The sequence below is a fragment of the Lagenorhynchus albirostris genome, chromosome 7 (assembly GCF_949774975.1).
Source record: "Lagenorhynchus albirostris chromosome 7, mLagAlb1.1, whole genome shotgun sequence".
Lineage (NCBI taxonomy): Eukaryota > Metazoa > Chordata > Mammalia > Artiodactyla > Delphinidae > Lagenorhynchus > Lagenorhynchus albirostris.
The window spans coordinates 96192282-96210863 of record NC_083101.1 but is presented as its reverse complement, the minus strand read 5'-3'; the positions used below and the strand labels follow the sequence as shown (position 1 = coordinate 96210863).

Here is an 18582-nt window from a genome sequence, read left to right as displayed (position 1 = left end):
CATTAACACTACAACTAACATTTTCCAAAATATAGTTATTGTTTTTAAATTAATGCTTAAGATATATTCTTAGGAGTAAGGTTTAATAAATAAGTACATTTTTGTAAACTAATGAAGTACTGCTGTATCCTTGAAGTATTGTACCATTTTTTATTGTCAGGAGCAGGACATAAGTCATTTCACCTCTTCCAACTTGGATATAAACTTCCCCAAAGAAATGAAAACATATGTTCACACAAATACTAGTATACAAATGTTTACAGCAGCATTATTCATAATACTCAAAAGTCAAAAGACTCCAAATGACTATCAACTGATGAATGGACAAAGAAAATGTGGCATATCTATAGAATGGAATACATTTTGGCCATAAAAAGGATTAAAGTATTGATACATGCTATAACATGGGTCAACTTTGAAAATATGATGCCAAGTAAAGAAGCCACATAGAAAAGGGCACAACTGTATGATTTATTTCATACAGTTTATTTATTTCATATGAAATAAATTATGAAATATCCAGAATATGCAAATCCAGAGACACAAAGGAGATTAGTAGGGTAAGGATGAAAGGAAGAAGGGGGATTGACTACTAATGGGTATAGGGTTTAATTGGGGGGATGACCAAGAGGCTCTAAAATTAGATTGTGATGAGGTTGAACAACTCTGTAAATATACAAAAAGCCACTGAACACTTTAAATGCAAACGGTATAATAGATGAATTATGTCCCAATAAAGCTGTTAAGAAAAAAGTCTATGCAAAATGCTATGAGAGTACAGACAGTGCCAATTCTGCCAAAGATCCCAAATCAGTAGGAAGTAACTTTATCTGAGCTGAGAAAGGATTCTAATGGGTGCTTGGTCCCCTGTTTAGAAAGAAGATGAGAGTAGGAATGTTTGTAATAAGGAAGAGTAGTGGCATTTATTCCACACTAAGTGCTGAATCTTCTCCTCAAAACAGTCCTTGTGAGGTACTCAAAGGCACTGAAGACTGTAAGCTCTGTGAGGGCAATGACCATGTCCTCCTCACCCCAGGATCCCAGGGCGTTCATCAGTTAATATTTTTTTAACTGAACTGACCTGAGTTCAGTATTGTTTTTCCAATTTTACAGATGGTGCCAAGTACTAAAAAATAATGAAAAATAAAGGAGTAAATTGTTAGATACTAAAGAATCCACTTATAGCTCAATTGAAAAGTATATTTTTAATTCTTTTTTCTTATTATTGATAGAGAAGGCTGAAACTTGGGTTTAGGTTTTATTTTTCAAATTAAAAAAAATCAACTGTCTAGAATCAACTTGTCTAGAAGCATTTGTAAAATAAGATGTGTGTATTGCAAATAGCAAAAGAGTCAGAAATTAGAACCTAGCAGGTGGTGCATGGGTGTTTGTTATATCCAGATTCTCAACAAGAACTCAGAAAAGAGAATCAAGGTTGCCAATTAAAATATAGTTTTCATAATGTCTCAAATCTTTGATTTACGGAATGTGCTAATTCTGCCTGCGTGTCTTGAACAAATTAGTATGATTATGCTTCTTAACCTGCTTGGTTCTCTACCAGGAGAATGCTGGTCTCCCATAAGATGTCATCTCTTCCTACCAAAAAGCTGAAGGTGCTTAAAGTGAAATCCTCTTTTAAGTGCTCAAAAAGACAAAAAAATTAAATTGTATCCCCATCCATCACAGGCTGATCTTCTTTGACTTGGTCAGTTTGTGAGGTCTCACTGGGGGACCAAGAACAGCACCAAGAGAGGCAACTGGTCCTGTTCAGCCTTGGAAGCTGAGAAATAAATTAAACAAGAAATCAGTGTTGGAGTTCCAACTGGGTTTCTAAAGGATGAAAAGTATTTGAATAAGCTGCTCCAATAGCACTGGCTGACCCTAGAGTGCTGCCTTAATTTATTATTAGCAGTTCCTAAATGTTGTCCTTTAATATGAGAAACTCCTTGGAAAAATTCTCTACCACCCCTTATTTGGCTTCAAGGGCTTAATTGTATCCTGAGAGGAATTTAAGAGAAGGGAGAGAAAGCTAGCAGAAAAGGAAGCTTGGATGAGGTGGACATTAGGAAAAGTAAATGATGGACCAATTAAGGAGGTGAATATTTAAAGAAAGTAATTTACAGAGAAATTGTTCTTATTTAAGGTGATAAATTTAATAAATGACAGAAAAATAAGACTGAAGTTGTTCCATAATTTTTGTTTGTTCAGATTGAGTGTTTTTGGTTTTTTTAGGTTTAATATAGAGCTCTTTCTATTAAACCCTGATACGAGTTGTTTCTATAACAAAAAAAATTAATAAAATATTTCTATACATGTGACTGAAAAGTCTTAGAACTCAAGTATTCTATTCATACGTAATGCCAGCTTGAATAAAGGAATGTTACTTTTTCCAGTGAAATTTCCAGTGTGATTGTGGATGACAGCATTTATCTTAAAAACAGTAATAGAGGATTAAGGAGAGGCCACTTGTTTATTTGGTTGTAAAACTGCCAAAATTAAACTAAAAACAAATAACTAGGGTTTTATTTCACAATCAGGGCCTCCCCAAAAATTAAGGCAAAAATTTTTTAAAATTCTATGATTCTGCTGGGGCCCAACATGTGTGGATTCTCATTTTAATTAATACTTTGCAAAAAATAAATTATTACTTAAGGTGTAAGCAACATAAGGAAATAATTAGGTTATTGCAGTATGCATCATCTTCACTTTGTGTCTTGTGCAGTGTGCCAGGATTATGGAATTACTTGATCATTTTTAAATCTTCATTTTCACATTTTTTTACCCTGTAAAAAGTTGCTACAAACAAAATCTCTTTAAAAGTAAACAAAAAAGGGAAGATTTTTATTTGTTTTCCTTGTTGAAGCATTTAGAAATGACAAATGCCTGCATGGATTTTCTTTATGAGTAGTAGGTTTGGTCCATAAAAAAGATAAACTATTTTGTCAGATCACAAGATAGGAGCACATTTCAGTGATGTGTTCACTGAATGGAAATCACATTTTTCTACTGTCCATAAAAAAAACACTTGTCTCTTCGGGAAGGAATTACACCATGAAAATTGTTTTAAATGATTTTTAGTACAACAGCACTTGCATTGATGATTCTTAAAGATTGTATGGATAGAGAAAAAAAAGGACGAAAATATAGATTTTGAGAGCTGTCAAGAAATTAAAATATTTAAAAGGACAAAAGATTCACCAGCCAAGCTGAGCATCATCATGAATTGTGTATTACTGAGACCATTCAACAATCATGATGCCTCTTGTCACCCATGTGCATATTAATTAGCTACTGTTGCAAAATAAATTGCCCCAAAACATACACAGAAGCTTAAAACAACAAATATATAATGGTTCACATAGTTTCTGAGGGTTAAGAATATGGGAGTGGCTTCGCCAGGTGGTTCTAGCTCAGGATCTCTCATGAGGTTGCAGTTGAGATGTTGACCAGGGCTCCAGAATCTGAAAGCTTGATGGAAGCTGAAGAAGTCACTTCCAAAGTCTCCCTCTTACCCATGGGCAGCAGCCTTCTTTTCCTCCCTTCTTCATATGGATGTTTGATATGATAGCTAAGTCCTACTACAAGGCTTGAATGTAATTTTTAATATCTTTGAGTAACTTATCAATAATTGGAATGATATTAAATTGTGATATTTAATGAGTAATCATTGGCTATTTAGGTCATTTCTAAGTAGTTTGACTATTTAGCATAATTTTAGGTTCACACACTTCTGCTTTTTAATTTATTTGCTACAGAGAAGCTATATCTTTGAGACATGTTAACAAATGTATTCATTTTTGCCACTTTGAGAAGTTGTAAAAGGGATAGCTGAGGTTTTACACAGTTGTTATGAATACGGAAAAGTCCTGCAATTCTGTTAAAATGCTGGTATATGATGCAAAGTTCACAATTTTCTACTCTCCAGTTTCTTCTGTGAAATAGAAATTAGTTACTTTGGTTAAAATTGACAGTTAACATAAGCAATTCAGAACTGAAATTGAGAAATTATTAAAATTTATTTATTGACTCATTTAAAAATAGCAACAATGAACACATTTTATGTTAATAATATCTTGGCATTACCATAAAATTAATTCTGACCTCACAGGACTCCTGATATCAGACATAAAGTATCAGTTATTTTTGGAACAGGAAGAACATAATGAAAGACAAAACTTAGAAAGTGAATTTATTTGCCTTGACTTATTTACCATAGTTTGAATAATCATGAAAAGTGTTAACATCTTAGCAAAGTTTGTTGAATTATGATAGACTTGTTTCCCGGGTTTAATGTTTATTGCCTTGCCTACAATATGAATGGTGCACTAGTTTTCTACTGCAGCCATAGCAAATTACCACAAACTTAGGGGCTTAAAGTAATAAACAGCCATTTATTATCTCACAATTCTGCAAATCAGAAGTCCAAGTACAGCGTGGCTTATACAGTTGTTGGCTTAGATTCTTACAGGCCAAAATCAAATGTTGGCAGGGCTTGCATTCCTTTCTAGAAAGCCTGGGAAAGAATCAGCTTTTAGGTTTATTATTGATGGGTTGTTGGCTAAAATCAGGTCCTCATAGTTGTAGAACTGAGTTCTGTTTCCTTCCTGGAAGTCAATAGAGGTTTTTCTCAGTTCCTAGATGCCACCTACATCCTTTAACTCATGAATCCCTCATCTAGCTTCAAAGCCAGGAATGGCCAATCAAGTCTTCCATTTTTTATTCTCTCTGACCTCCACTTTTACCTCTAAAGCCTTCTCTTCTTTCCTCCTCTACTTTTAAGGGCCTGTGGGACTACACTGAGGTTACACAGATAACCCAGGAAAGTCTCCTATTTTAAAATCAGCTGATTAGTAGCATTAACTACATCTGAAAAGTCTCTTTATAACAGTACCTAGATCGGTGTTTGATTGACTCACCAGGGACAGGAACCTTGTGGGAACATCTTTAGAATTCCACCTACTACAAAGGATTATTTTACTTTTCTGTATAAGCTCCCTAGAGAGCAAACATTCTGTGATATACTGAAATAATTTTTTCTGCTTTATATTGTCATTATTATTCCTTTCATTATTTAAGAAAACAAAGGTTCCTCATTTATGAAAGACCTGAGAGGATTTTTTTTAATCATATTACCTTCTGTGTTTATTTATAGATATTTATTGTTACTTTGATTAAATATGTAACCAGTTTTTTTCCCCCTCAGGCACCCATGATCCTGATTAAGTTTCCAAACTACCTTTGACGACATCTTTTTTTTAACTTTCACTTTCATAAAATCAGATCCTAAATATAATAAAAACAAATGAAAATTTTCAGGATATATTTTGCACCTAAAACTCAGAGATTCTCCAGAAGATACCTGATAATTTACAAAGATTTGTTCTTTCACCTTATAAAGAGAGGAGTGCTAAAAGTAATTAGTTTTTTGTTTTGTTTTCCATATGGCATGCAGGATCTTAGTTCCCTGACTAGGTATCAAACCCATGTTCCCTGCAGTGGAAGCTCAGAGTCTTAACCACTGGACCATCAGGGAAGTCCCTAGTTTTTTGTGTTTTTTTTGGACATATTAGCATTGATGAGTTTTGTGGGAAGAGTTGTCAAATCAGTAGAAATGCTCAGTCATATCTAAGTTAAATTTAAGTCAAATGTCCTTTAACATAACCATTTTAGAAAGTATATGCTTCATGAGATGTCCCCAAAAGTTTGACAGTGCCCTCACTTTCCATATGTTTTAACATTAGGAGAAACACTAAAATAGTATGAAGTAGTTATGCTGAGTTTTCCTGTATTTTTGGAGTCCTGGTGGTGCTTTGCCTTATATTAGGCAATGGCAGTGTAGTATTATTAGTCATAATTTAAATTATTATATAAAATGCTTACTTGACCACACTTTTCTTTTTCATTTTGAATCTAGCATGTTCTAGGCCAGTGGTTCTCAGATGGGTATGTACATCAGATTTACCTATGGAATTTTGTAAATATACAGATGTCTAGGACCTACTCCAAATTTACTGCATGTCTTTATTTGATATTCTTGATTTATTCGTGGTATAGTATATATATCTCACAATTATATACTTGTCAAGATTTTTCCCTGACAAAAATTATGTTCATTCATTTTTGTATATGAGATGGATCATTCTATACCTTTTATGAAATTTTGCTTAATTGGTGTACTTATAGACATTTTGTCTAAAACTTTTCTTTCTGACTATATTATGTTTTGTATGCCCCAGAAAAAGCCAAATTTCCTTGTCAGTTGATTATTCTTGTTATGAACTCTTATCAGAACGCTCACATTTGAAAATTACTGGTAATAAATTAATCACAGTCATTTTAGGTCTCTGTCAACTACAGATTCGTAACAATTCATAACAATTTAGTAGAATCTGCTTCTGTAAACTGCAACGAAGCATTTTAAATGATGTAATATTATTCTTACTGACTCTTTCCCCAAAACATGGACACCCCACAATTCAGAAACTTTTATTCAAACTTCTTACTTTGCATGGCAGTAAAATGATTTGCATAAGTTCAATAAGAAGTTGTCCTCCTTTTTAGCAGGATATAATTGGAAAAACTGATTATGCAATCAAGACCTTGCCCAGAATGTCATATTTGAGAATAAATGCTTGCTTAATCAGGTATGACTAGCAACTTTTAAGGAACTAAAGTTGACCTTATAGAACCAATGATTTCAAAGATCTCTTGGGAATGCTGGCTTGGTACTTGACTTACAGGGTCCAGCTTACAAGTGAGTAAGGAAGATCCCCTCTTGACAAGTCAGGACCCTCGGGATATTTGCGTATCCCCCCAAAAGAAAAGTTCACCCAAATTTATAGGTACTACAGGTGAATCTTGATTTGATGGCTTCTATTTTTATGTTTAGCTTCAGGACAGCCAATAATGAAGCAAATATGTAGAAATCATATAGATGTTCTATAGATTAAAACATCTGTTAGAAGATAATTATACCCATAATGATTTTTAACACCAAGCACTTGAATTTCCAGATTACCATAATGTGGTAGAATAGTGACAATAAAAACAAAACCAAAAACAGCAACAAAAGCAAACCCCTTCAAATCTATTCGTTAGTGGAAGGGTGAAGTCCATGATTTAATTGTTTAATTAGTAAACCAGGACTGGGAAATGTCCCAAGTGGGACATATGTGACATAAGTATAATACTAAAAATAATTTTCTATATAGAGTTTTTACTTTGAGAAAGATTTCATCTTCTAGTAAGATTTATGATTGGTGTATTAAATCTTGTCTAAGTGAAATTATTGTGATGACAAAGTGCTGCTATAATTCACTTATGTAGCCATGAAATATAAAGGTCATGAGAATGGACTCTGAGAATGTCCATGAGAACCTCCTTTAAGCTTTGGTTTCATCTTTATAAAAACCAAGATCATATAGGATTCTGTAGAGAATGCTGAGAGAATTAAATGAGCAAAGGAAGGCCAAGGATTTAACATAGAACAGGAAAGGCATTAGACTTTAGCCCCCCACACACCCCCTATCACATCATGGTGGTGGTGGTCCTATACTTTTCCTGAAGTAATTTAAGAAAGTTGCAGGACTACAATATTACTAAAATGGCTGAGAACAGCAAATGATACTCCTACATGTATGAAATCAAAGCCAAGTGTTGGGAAATCCTATTTGGCCCATTCCAGGGTAATCTAAAATCTCAGCAACAACTGTCATATCATTGTGCTATACTACTACTGTCATACCAGTCTGTCAAAAAATTCAGTCTTAGCCTTTCTCCTCCTTCTCCTCCTCCTCCTTCTTCTTCCTCTTTCTTTTTACTGAAGTATAATTGATTTACAATGTGTTAATTTCTACTGTACATTATGGTTTGTAGTGGCTGAGTGGGTAGGTGGGGGCTCTTTTCTCCAGGGCAGCATGAGAATCCAAGAAGCTCATGTGGTACCAGGAAAAGAAGGCCATGTGATCTTCTGTACACCTTGTCCCCACAGAGAGCTGATACTTCCGTGTCCAGATCTTGCATGTTCCCTCAAACTCCATGAGCTTTCTTTCCAAGATGGGGTGAATTATTATTCTAATGGCCCCCAGTAAGCCATACCGCAAGATACACCCCCTTGTTTTAGTCATCTGTCACTGAATAAATGTTGTTGTTTAAAGCCATTAGGTGCTGGGTGGTTTGTTATACAGAAGGAGATAAGTGAAACACAAGAGTGGATGAGGAATCTTTGATAAAGTTTCTCTTAAATTCTGGCTATTCGCCTCATAGATCTTGTCAGCTCCTCCAAGTGTTCCCTGGGATGGAGTATGAAACTCCACTTCTAGGACCTGCAGCTCTGCTTTCAGTCCCCTAGGTATTGCCCTTTTCTTCCTCTACCTCTCTGCTCTGAACTTGAGGCTGGTGTTAAAGTGAAGGCAGTCTTGTGGGGACTGTCTTCTCAAAGTTTACAGTTTTGCAAATTCATCACAATGTTAAACGGACTCAGTTTCTTCTTGGGTTTCAGGTGAGGGTATTTATTGAATTAAATGTGCTAATTAGTATTTTTTCATACTTATCTATTCACTTTCTATTTGAAAGCAGATATCTGTATGAGCAACCTTAACACCCTAGATCCTTGCTACTCAAAGCTCTGCAATACCTCAGGAGCTTATTTGAATTTGCATCTAACAAGATCCCCTGGTGATTCATGGGCACATTCAAATTTGAGAAACATTGCCCTAGACACTTTACATTATAAAACAGGAAGTTTTAAATCCTAACATATTATTTACATATTATATGACATTGAATAAATTCCACTAAGTCGGAATTTGAAATACTTAAATGTAGGCAGTGCTAGTTTGTTACCATGTAAAGCAGTTTTGAGAAATGCAAGCAATTTTCTGGCAATCCCTTTGCAAATTTAAAGATGCAAAATGTGACCTAATGAAACAATGGTGACATTTTCTCTTCTAATGAAGCAGAGTGGTTATGTTTTAATTTGAACCTCTGAGCTACCATCGCTGGCCTTCATCTCCCAACTCTTGGGGTGGCAACATTTTTACAGTTGGTTACTGGTGTGAAAATAAACAAAGACCACTCAAGTTAGACAAAAAACCAGAAGCTATTTATAGGGATAAACCACTATCATTTGTGTTTAGCAAAGATTCGAAGGCATAGAGGGAAGTGGGAAAGTTTTATAAGTGAAAATAAAGCAAAGGCTTCAGGGATGCTAAGTGTAGAAGATGTTGGCTTGGGGAAGCTAAAGGTGGGCAAACCAGAAATGGAGCATCTTATGCTATTGGTTTGGAGACCATTTTTGGCTTTCTTTGATTGCTCTTGAGTTGGAAACAAGAGCACAAAATAAAGAAGTTGGCATTCATTGACCAAGTTCTGACTTCTCTTGGCTGATTGTTGCAGAAGTTATGGGTAGAGTTCTATTGTCATATATGGTCTGTCCATGTCCATTTGTAGGTTCATTCTTTCACTGGGAGGCTAATTATGCTGTTTGTACAGTATACTGTGTTTTCAAATGGAAACTGCACTGAAACAGGAGCAGAGAAATGCTTTTAGAAACAAATGCTGGTTCGTAAGGAAATACATTTGTGAGACAAAAAAAAAAAGAAAAAATCAGATAAATAATAGACCTATCTCAAAATACCACATTAGCCCACTTGGTAACATTATTGACCTAGTTGAAAAGATTTGCTTGCAAATGTTTATCCAAGTAATAAAGACTGACTGCTGTTTGTTTTCAGAAATTGTCCACATTATAGAATTTGCTCTCTTTGCATTAAGGAGATATCTACCAGAGCTCTGGACTGATTCCTCATTATTTTGAATCTTGGAATTGAAATGTGTTGGGGTTGATGTAAGATGGGAAAGCGTATTCCACAAGGGGATATTCTACAAAGGCATATTCAATTTTGCGGAGTGCTGAGAGACAGTTGCCTTCAGATTGAGATACATTGTGCCCCTAAAATGTGTCTGCAGCCCAGACATTCTTGATTGTCTTTCCTTCCAATCCAGTTGAGGCATCCCTTCAGAAAAATCAGATCTGTCTATTCTTACCTCCTTCAAATTAGCCCACTTTGCTTTGGAACCTTTAACTTTTCCCTTTCTACCAGCTCCTCACCATGAGATTTTAAACTTATTTAATTATCACTCTTCTGAAAATAAACAAATACTCTTTTGGCCATATTTTCTTACAAATATCTCTCCTCTGTTCCATGAAAGAATGGTCTCTACTTGTCCCCACTTACTTTCCTTTCACTTACTCTTCACTCCTTTCCAATCTAATTTTTATCCTCATAATCCACAGCCATCTGGCTTATTTTAGTCCTAATATTGCTTTTTCTGCAGAATTGTGACTTAAAACATTTCCATCAGTTTCTTTTTCCTTTTCCTTTCTGATTCACTCTATTTCTCTGCTTCCCCTCCTTTTTTCCTTCATGGTCTGTCTTTAAATGGATACACCTTAATTTAGGGATTTGGATCTTGGTCCTCTTCTCATTGCACGGTTATTCCTGAGAAACCTAATTTGCCCTTGGACTTCACCTATTGAAATGATGTTGACTCCATTAACTACATCTCTAGCTTGGAACTCTCTCCAAATGTGTGCATCTGTATTCCTTTTTTAAATTTACTGAAGTATAGTTGATTTACAATGTGTTAATTTCTACTGTACAACAAAGTGATTCTGTTACACATAGATATAGATATATACACACACATTCTTTTTCATATTCTTTTCCATTATGGTTTATCACAGGATATTGAATATACTTCCCTGTACTATACAGTAAGACCTTGTTGTTTAACCTTTCTCTATATAATAGCTTTCATCTGCCAATCCCAAACTCCCAATCTATCTCTCCCCCACAACCTCTCCCCCTTGGCAGCCACCAGTCTGTTCTTTATGTCTGTGAATCTGTTTCTGTTTCATAGGTAAGTTCATTTGTGTCATATTTTAGATTCCACATATAGCTGATATCATATGGTATTTGTCTTTCTCGTTCTGACTTACTTCACTTAGTATGATAATCTCTAAGTCTATCCACATACCTGCAAATGGTGTTATTTCATTCTTTTTTATAGATGAGTACTATCCATCCAAAAGTCGATGGACATTTAGGTTGCTTCCATGTCTTGGCTATTGTAAATAGTGCTGTAATGAACATCCAGGTGCATGTATTTTTTCAAACTTCAGTTTTGCCTGGATACATATCCAGGAGTGAGACTGCAAGATCATATGACAACTCTATTTTTAGTTTTTTGAGGAAGCTCCATACTCTTTTCCATAGTGGCTGCACCAGTTTACATTCCCACCAACAGGGTAGGAGGGTCCCCTTTTCTCCACACCCTCTCCAGCATTTGTTGTTTGTAGACTTTTTAATGATGGCCATTCTGACTGGTGTGAGGGGGTACCTCATTGAAGTTTTGATTTGCATTTCTCTAATGATTAGTGATGTTGAGCATCTTTTCATGTGTCCCAGGCAATTTTTATTCTTGCCAATTAATACTTTCATGTTCAGGTTATACATTAGAAAAACCATTTTAGGTTCTCTTAAATCCATGAAACCAATTCCTGTGATTTCTCCAGAGTTAGAGTCTAGAGGCTACCAATTTCATAGATGCAAATTATTGTGCTGGAGGCTGAACCATGGACAACTGCCCTCCACGTGTGGATTATGTGTAAGTCAGGGTTGTGGAAGGACATATCTGAGGGTAGAAAAAACCCAACAGGTAAAGTGAGTCACAACCATTTACCTTAATACCTTATTTTTTCAATGATTTGTTTCTATTTAAGCACCACCTAATGTTTCTTGTTTATCTAATAATTTTATTTTAAAAATAAATATTCATGATTGTAATTTTGTCTTTTTTGTTGCATAGCTTTAAACCACCTTAATTGTAATATATTGTTATAGTTCATTAATTACTATTTCAATGTTTTATTTTGTGATCATTCTTATTAAATGAAATTAAAATGTATACATTTTTTGAAAATAGGCTATTTTTAGAACAGTTTTAGGTTGCAGAAAATTGAGCAGAAAGTACAGAGAATTCCTATATACCCTCATCCTCACAAGTGCACAGCTTTCCCCACTATCAACAGCCTACCCCTAAGTGGTACATTTGCTACAACCTATGAACCTACATTGACATAGTTGACTATATTTATGTGGCTCTATCTTGGGCTTCCTATTCTGTTTCATCAATTGATTGATCAATCTATCTTTTTTTGTTTAAATCAATATCACGCTGTCTTCATTTCTGTAGCTTTATAGTAAGTCCTTAAATCTGGAGTTGTCAGTTCTCCTACTCTGTTCTCCTCCTTCAATATTGTGTTAGCTATTCTGGGTCTCCAAATAAACTTTAGAATCTGTACATCAATGCATACAAAACAACTTGCTGGAATTTTGACTAGAATTGTGTTGAGTGCATAGATCAAGCTTGGAAGATCTGGTACCTTGACAATATTGAGTTTTCCTATGCATGGAATATCTTTCCATTTACTTAGTCATTTGTTTTCATTCATCAGTGCTTTAAAGTTTCCCCAGTACAGATCTTGTATACATATTTTTTTAGATTCATATCTAAGTATCTCAATTTTGAGGTTCTAATATAAATGTATTGTGTTTTTAATTTCAAATTCTGATTGTTCATTACTGGTTCACAAAATACATGGCTTTCACTTTTTAGCTTTCCTGTCACACAGGCTCAAAACAGAAATATAATAACAGGAGTCACTTATCTCTGGATTTTTTTTTCAGTAAATATCTGCAACTCAACTGAACTGAAACCTAAAACATGAGCAAATGAGCTTAAGTTTCCTCCTTTCCACTTTCCACAAGTCAACGGAAACTTAATGGACAATATCATTATTTCTTAAATGGGTAATGAAGAAATTCAACAGATAAACCTGGAAATTTATCCATTAAAAGTTATTTTTCAAGAATTCTAGAAGAATTAATGTCTTTATTTCATTTGAAAAAATAAAACACTTATTCACACTAAATATAATATCTTGGCAGAGCTCTCACTTCACTGATCTGTGTGGGACTGCATCTGCCTGGGCATTATTCTTCAGTGGGGGAGGGAATGACTACTTTAATCTTTTCTATATGTGTCATTGACAATGGACCCTTAAGGGAATGTATTTCTCAACATTGATAAAAATTATAATATCTGCCAAAAGACTGACATGCTGGTTGGCTTAGAAAGGTTTATTACTGAATTCAAGATAGGCTTGGCAGTTTCTGATACCAAGTCATGTGCTCAGACACTATCATATTTGGAATCTGAGAGGTATATCTTGCAGGAGATGTGGAATTAAAGCTCACTTGTGTGAATTTTAAGCCTTCTTGTATTAAATGCACAGCAGCTTGACAAGGCAGAGTCTTCAGCTGTCTGACAAGAAATCAGATTATTGTGGATGATATACATGTCCCTCACTTGCAGACCTCATGAGCCTCAAGTTTGAGCAAGAAGAGCTTACATATAGCTCTTAGGTTGTTCACAATCAATAGAATGGCTTTTAATTTTAGGCCTAACATAAGCTATTTTTCCTACAAGGCTGGCATTTTTGTGAATTCTTAATATATATTTGGTTCTCCATGTTTACTACCTGTCCACATGAAAAGCAAAAACTGGAATAATAAGGAAATTGTAATACAATGCCACTCTTAGTTTGGGCCTCCTCTTTTCTCTTGAGAGTTTGATAAAATCTAATGAAATACTCAACTCCACGTCCTGTGGAATTCCTCAAAAGTTGTGAAATTTCCCAGATGAGCTAAGATTGCATGGCCTTTCTGGCTGAGAATTTCTGTTTCTTCATTTCATAGATTACTTTATATCCATGATCCATATATATTAACTCATAAATGAAACCAATTTCCTTCCTTAATTTCAATAACCATACAAACACAATTAATAAGTAATTAAGGAAATAATAATGCTGTTATATTAATACAGGACTAAAAAATATGAAAATAGTCAATTGGACATCTTGGAAGTGCAAATTACATTAAAAAAAGATAAACCTCAAGATATGAGGTGAGCAGAAGATTAGTAGAAGTAGCAATTTATAATATAATTTATAATTTTATAATTTATTCTGAAATGAAATTGTATTTATTTGTGCTAGAAGGAGAACTATCCTCTGAACATGATACCATAATATTATGAAATAGAAAAGTAAATGAAAGAGAAGTTAAGAGAGATTGAGAATCCTAATTGAGATAGACCAAATAAAAGTTAATGAGGTTCCAGAAGTGGAGAATAGTGAAGAGAAGGGAATTATTTTATTTCATTTTCCTGATTCAAAAATATTATAATCTATCAATTAATTTTGTAATTACTACATTCCTCTGCCCTTACCCAGTTCATCTTGTTCAGATGAGGCAATCAATTAATCTGTTCTTCCTTCCAATTCTTTCACTTCTCCCCTTGATTGTTCATTATATATATCAATCCTACGTTGTCAGGTCATATAACATTTTTATTATGTCCAGGCTCCAGTTGCCACATCTGTTTTAGTCTCAAAATTAAGATATACAAATTTCATTGTCAATCTTTCTGCCTTATTTTGCTGGCAAGTCTTGATTAGAAGAAATCTATTCTCCAAGTGTCTCCTCAAGTAACAATCAAAGGAAAAGTATCCCCTGAGTTTTTGCATGTTTAAAACTATCAGTTAGTATTTTTGATAAAGGAGGAAAGAATATACAATGGAGAAAAGACAGCCTCTTCAATAAGTGGTGCTGGGAAAACTGGACAGCTACATGGAAAAGGATGAAATTAGAACACTCCCTAACACCATACACTAAAATAAACTCAAAATGGATTAAAGACCTAAATGTAAGGTCAGACACTATAAAACTCTTAGAGGAAAACATAGACAGAACACTCTATGACATAAATCACAGCAAGAAACTTTTTGACCCACCTCCTAGAGAAATGGAAATAAAAACAAAAATAAACAAATGGGACCTAATGAAGCTTAAAAGCTTTTGCACAGCAAAGGAAACCATAAACAAGACAAAAAGACAACCCTCAGAATGGGAGAAAATATTTGCAAATGAAGCAACTGAAAAAGGATTGATCTCCAAAATTTACAAGCAGCTCATGCAGCTCAATATGAAAATAAAACAAACAACCCAATCCAAAAATGGGCAGAAGACCTAAATAGACATTTCTCCAAAGAAGATATACAGATTGCCAACAAACACATGAAAGGTTGCTCAGCATCACAAATCATTAGAGAAATGCAAATGAAAGCTACAATGAGGTATCACCTCACACCAATCAGACTGACCATCATCAAAAAATCTACAAACAATAAATGCTGGAGATGGTGTGGAGAAAAGGAGCCCTCTTGCACTGTTTGTGAGAATGTAAATTGATACAGCCACAATGGAGAACAGTATGGAGGTTCCTTAAAAAACTAAAAGTAGAACTACCATACAACCCAGCGATCCTTCTACTGGACATATGCCCTGAGAAAACCATAATTCAAAAAGAGTCATGTACCACAATGTTCATTGCAGCTCTATTTACAATAGCCATGACATGGAAGCAACCTAAAAGTGTCCATCGACAGATGAATGGATAAGAAGTTGTGGCACATATATACAATGGAATATTTCTCAGCCATATAAAGAAATGAAATTGAGTTATTTGTAGTGAGGTGGATGGACCTAGAGTCTGTCATTCAGAGTGAAGTAAGTCAGAAAGAAAACCAAATACTGTATGCTAACACATATATATGGAATCTAAAAAAAAATAATAATAAATGGTTGTGAAGAACCTAGGGGCAGGACAGGAATAAAGATGCAGACGTAGAGACTGGACTTGAGACATGGGGAGTGGGAAGGGTAAGCTGGGACAAAGTGAGAGAGTGGCATGGACATATATACACTACCAAATGTAAAATAGATAGCTAGTGGGAAGCAGCCGCATAGCACAGGGAGATCAGCTCGGTGCTTTGTGACCACCTAGAGGAGTGAGATAGGGAGGATGGGAGGGAGACACAAGAAGGAGGAGGTATAGATATGAGGATATATGTATACATATAGCTGATTCACTTTGTTATAAAGCAGAAACTAACACACCATTGTAAAGCAATTATACTGCAATAAAGATGTTTAAAAATAAATAAATAAAAATAAAATGCATACCTTTGCTCAAAATTAAATAAATAAAACTATCAACTAGACTGAATGTATAATTCTAGGTTCATACTAAATATGAAAGTTATTAAAAATGTGATATTTTAGTAACAATATATAACATTATATTAAGACACATCAATTCATTCATTCAAAATATATTTTGAGCACCCACTCTATTAGTGTCCCTGTAATAAAAATGGAAAACCTTACAGAGAAGGAAAACACATCAGCCTATTTTCTAGTGAAGACAAAATGTAGTGAAGAAGATATAATTAAATAAACACAATAATAAACAAGCTATTTTATTCTAAAGTAAATGGTCTGAAGGAAAGAAATTCAGTTCTCTGAGAAGATTTTACAGAGGAACTCAAATCTGGAGAGTAGAGGCAGGAAGGGCTTCCCAAAAAAGTGATGCTTTTTAAATTTTTATTTTATATTGGAATATCATTTATTAACAATGTTGTGTTAGTTTCAGGTGTACAGCAAAGTGATTCAGTTATACATATACATGTATCTATTCTTTTTCAAATTATTATGAGAAAATAATTTAGGTTATTACAGAGTATTGAGCCTAGTTCCCTGTGCTATATAGTAGGTCCTTGTTGTTTATCTATTTTAAATATAGCAGTGTGTACAGGTCAATCCTAAACTCCCAATCTATCCCTCCCTCTCACCCTTCCCCCCTGGTAACCATAAATTCGTCGCTAAGTCTGTGAGAAAAATATGGAACGCTTCATGGATTTGCATGTTACCCTTGCCCAGGGGCCATGTTAATTTTCTCTATATGGTTCCAATTTTATTATATGCTGAAGTGACGCCAAAGGAAGTGATGCTTGAGACGGTCAGGAGGAGTGAGCATTAACTGTGGGGTTGATAGAGTCTTCAGGGGAAACACCATCCACAAAGCTTCATGGCGAAGAAGGCATGAACAATTGGGGAAAAGGCTGTGTGGCTGTGGGAGGGAAGGATGGAGGGAAAGCACCGGATGAGTTTGGAGATCCAGGTATGGTCCTGGTCATCCAGGGCCTTAGAGACTGTGGAAAGATGTTGGTGCTTACCCCAAGATCAATGAGAAACAAGTAATGAGGTTTAATAATGTGTGTGTGTGCACACATGGGCATGCACACATAAGAGGCAGATAAAATTATTAGATTTGTGTTATGAAAAGAGAACTCTGGCTTCAGTCTGAAGAAAATAAAAGAGAGTTCAATTGACATGAGGAATCCAGTTAGTAGGATTAGAGATAAAGTAACTACAGTTTACTCTGGAATGGTAGCAGTGGGTGAAACACAATAAATGAACATGAGATCTAAGAAGTGACTGAGAAGAGACTTAATGATTCACATTAAGCACTGAATGTGACAATTTACCTAAATTTCTATACAAGCAGGTAAGAAACTGATAACCACCAAGATATGTACCTAAGTGTTGGATTAATTTAGCAGATGATTTTTTGATACTTTAAGTGGTGCTTAAGGAATTTGAACAATGCAAAACTACATTGGTGTTATCTGGGTCTCTATCAAAGTTTAATATATTCTATCTAGTTTTTCTCTTGTCACAGATGAGCTTTTAAAGACTCCTCTATTGGAAACTGCTCTTTCAGAAGTGAAGTGACAGCTGTTCAGTGAGTCATTTCTAACAGTATGATCTCAGCTGCAAGTATTTAGGTACTCACATGGCTTGAAAAGAGGTGCCTGTGATAACCTGGATTACTGTTGACTGCTACTGTGTACTTTGGCAGCTCACATCTCATCTGTGTACCTGTAGGGCTCTAAGGTCAACTATGGGGAATAAGTCATCAAAGTGGTTTCAGTGAAAAACGTTATTAAAGCTATCAATACAAGAGTTATTTTTATAGCCATTGATTCTATGTTGTCCAATATTTTCCAAGCAGCTATTCAGTTAAAATGGTCAATTTTCAAACACATGAGAGGTGTACAAATATGTTTGCATGGTTGAATCAACGACATTTAGGTAAAAAAAATGAGCCAGTGATTTATTTCTGACACTAGGCAGTTGTCAAACAATATTAATGTCTAAATCAACAGATGAGCACAGAAGAGTTGCAACAAGCCCTGTGACACAGATGGCAGCGTAATGGGGTCCATCTTTCATCAACTTAACCAAACGCCTCCCCTTCCTAATGCCTCTTCCCTTAGGATAGTGGGCTTTGGAATGACATGTGTACAAGTGAATCTCCTACTTAACAGATGCTGAGGGATGAGTGCTGACAGTAAATAGCCAGATGGTTATTAGACAGATCTCTTGCATGACTCAAAGTAGAATGACAACTCTATGCAGAGGTGACAAGACATGGGCAAACTTTTCATGTAAGTTTTAGAAAATTAGAGTAAACCAAGGGCTTATAAATAATATGAAAAAAGGCCCCAAAGTGGCTGAACTTAGGAAATGTTTGACTAATAAATCATCT

The 18582-nt window shown here is 35.0% G+C and overlaps 1 non-coding gene across 1 annotated transcript; it reads right to left on the bottom strand.

Moving 5' to 3' along the window:
- Positions 1-16865: 16865 nt before the first annotated feature.
- LOC132524009 (U6 spliceosomal RNA) lies at positions 16866-16970 on the bottom strand. The gene has a single exon (XR_009541775.1). It is a non-coding gene; the product is annotated as a U6 spliceosomal RNA (small nuclear RNA).
- Between the last annotated feature and the right edge of the window lie 1612 nt (positions 16971-18582).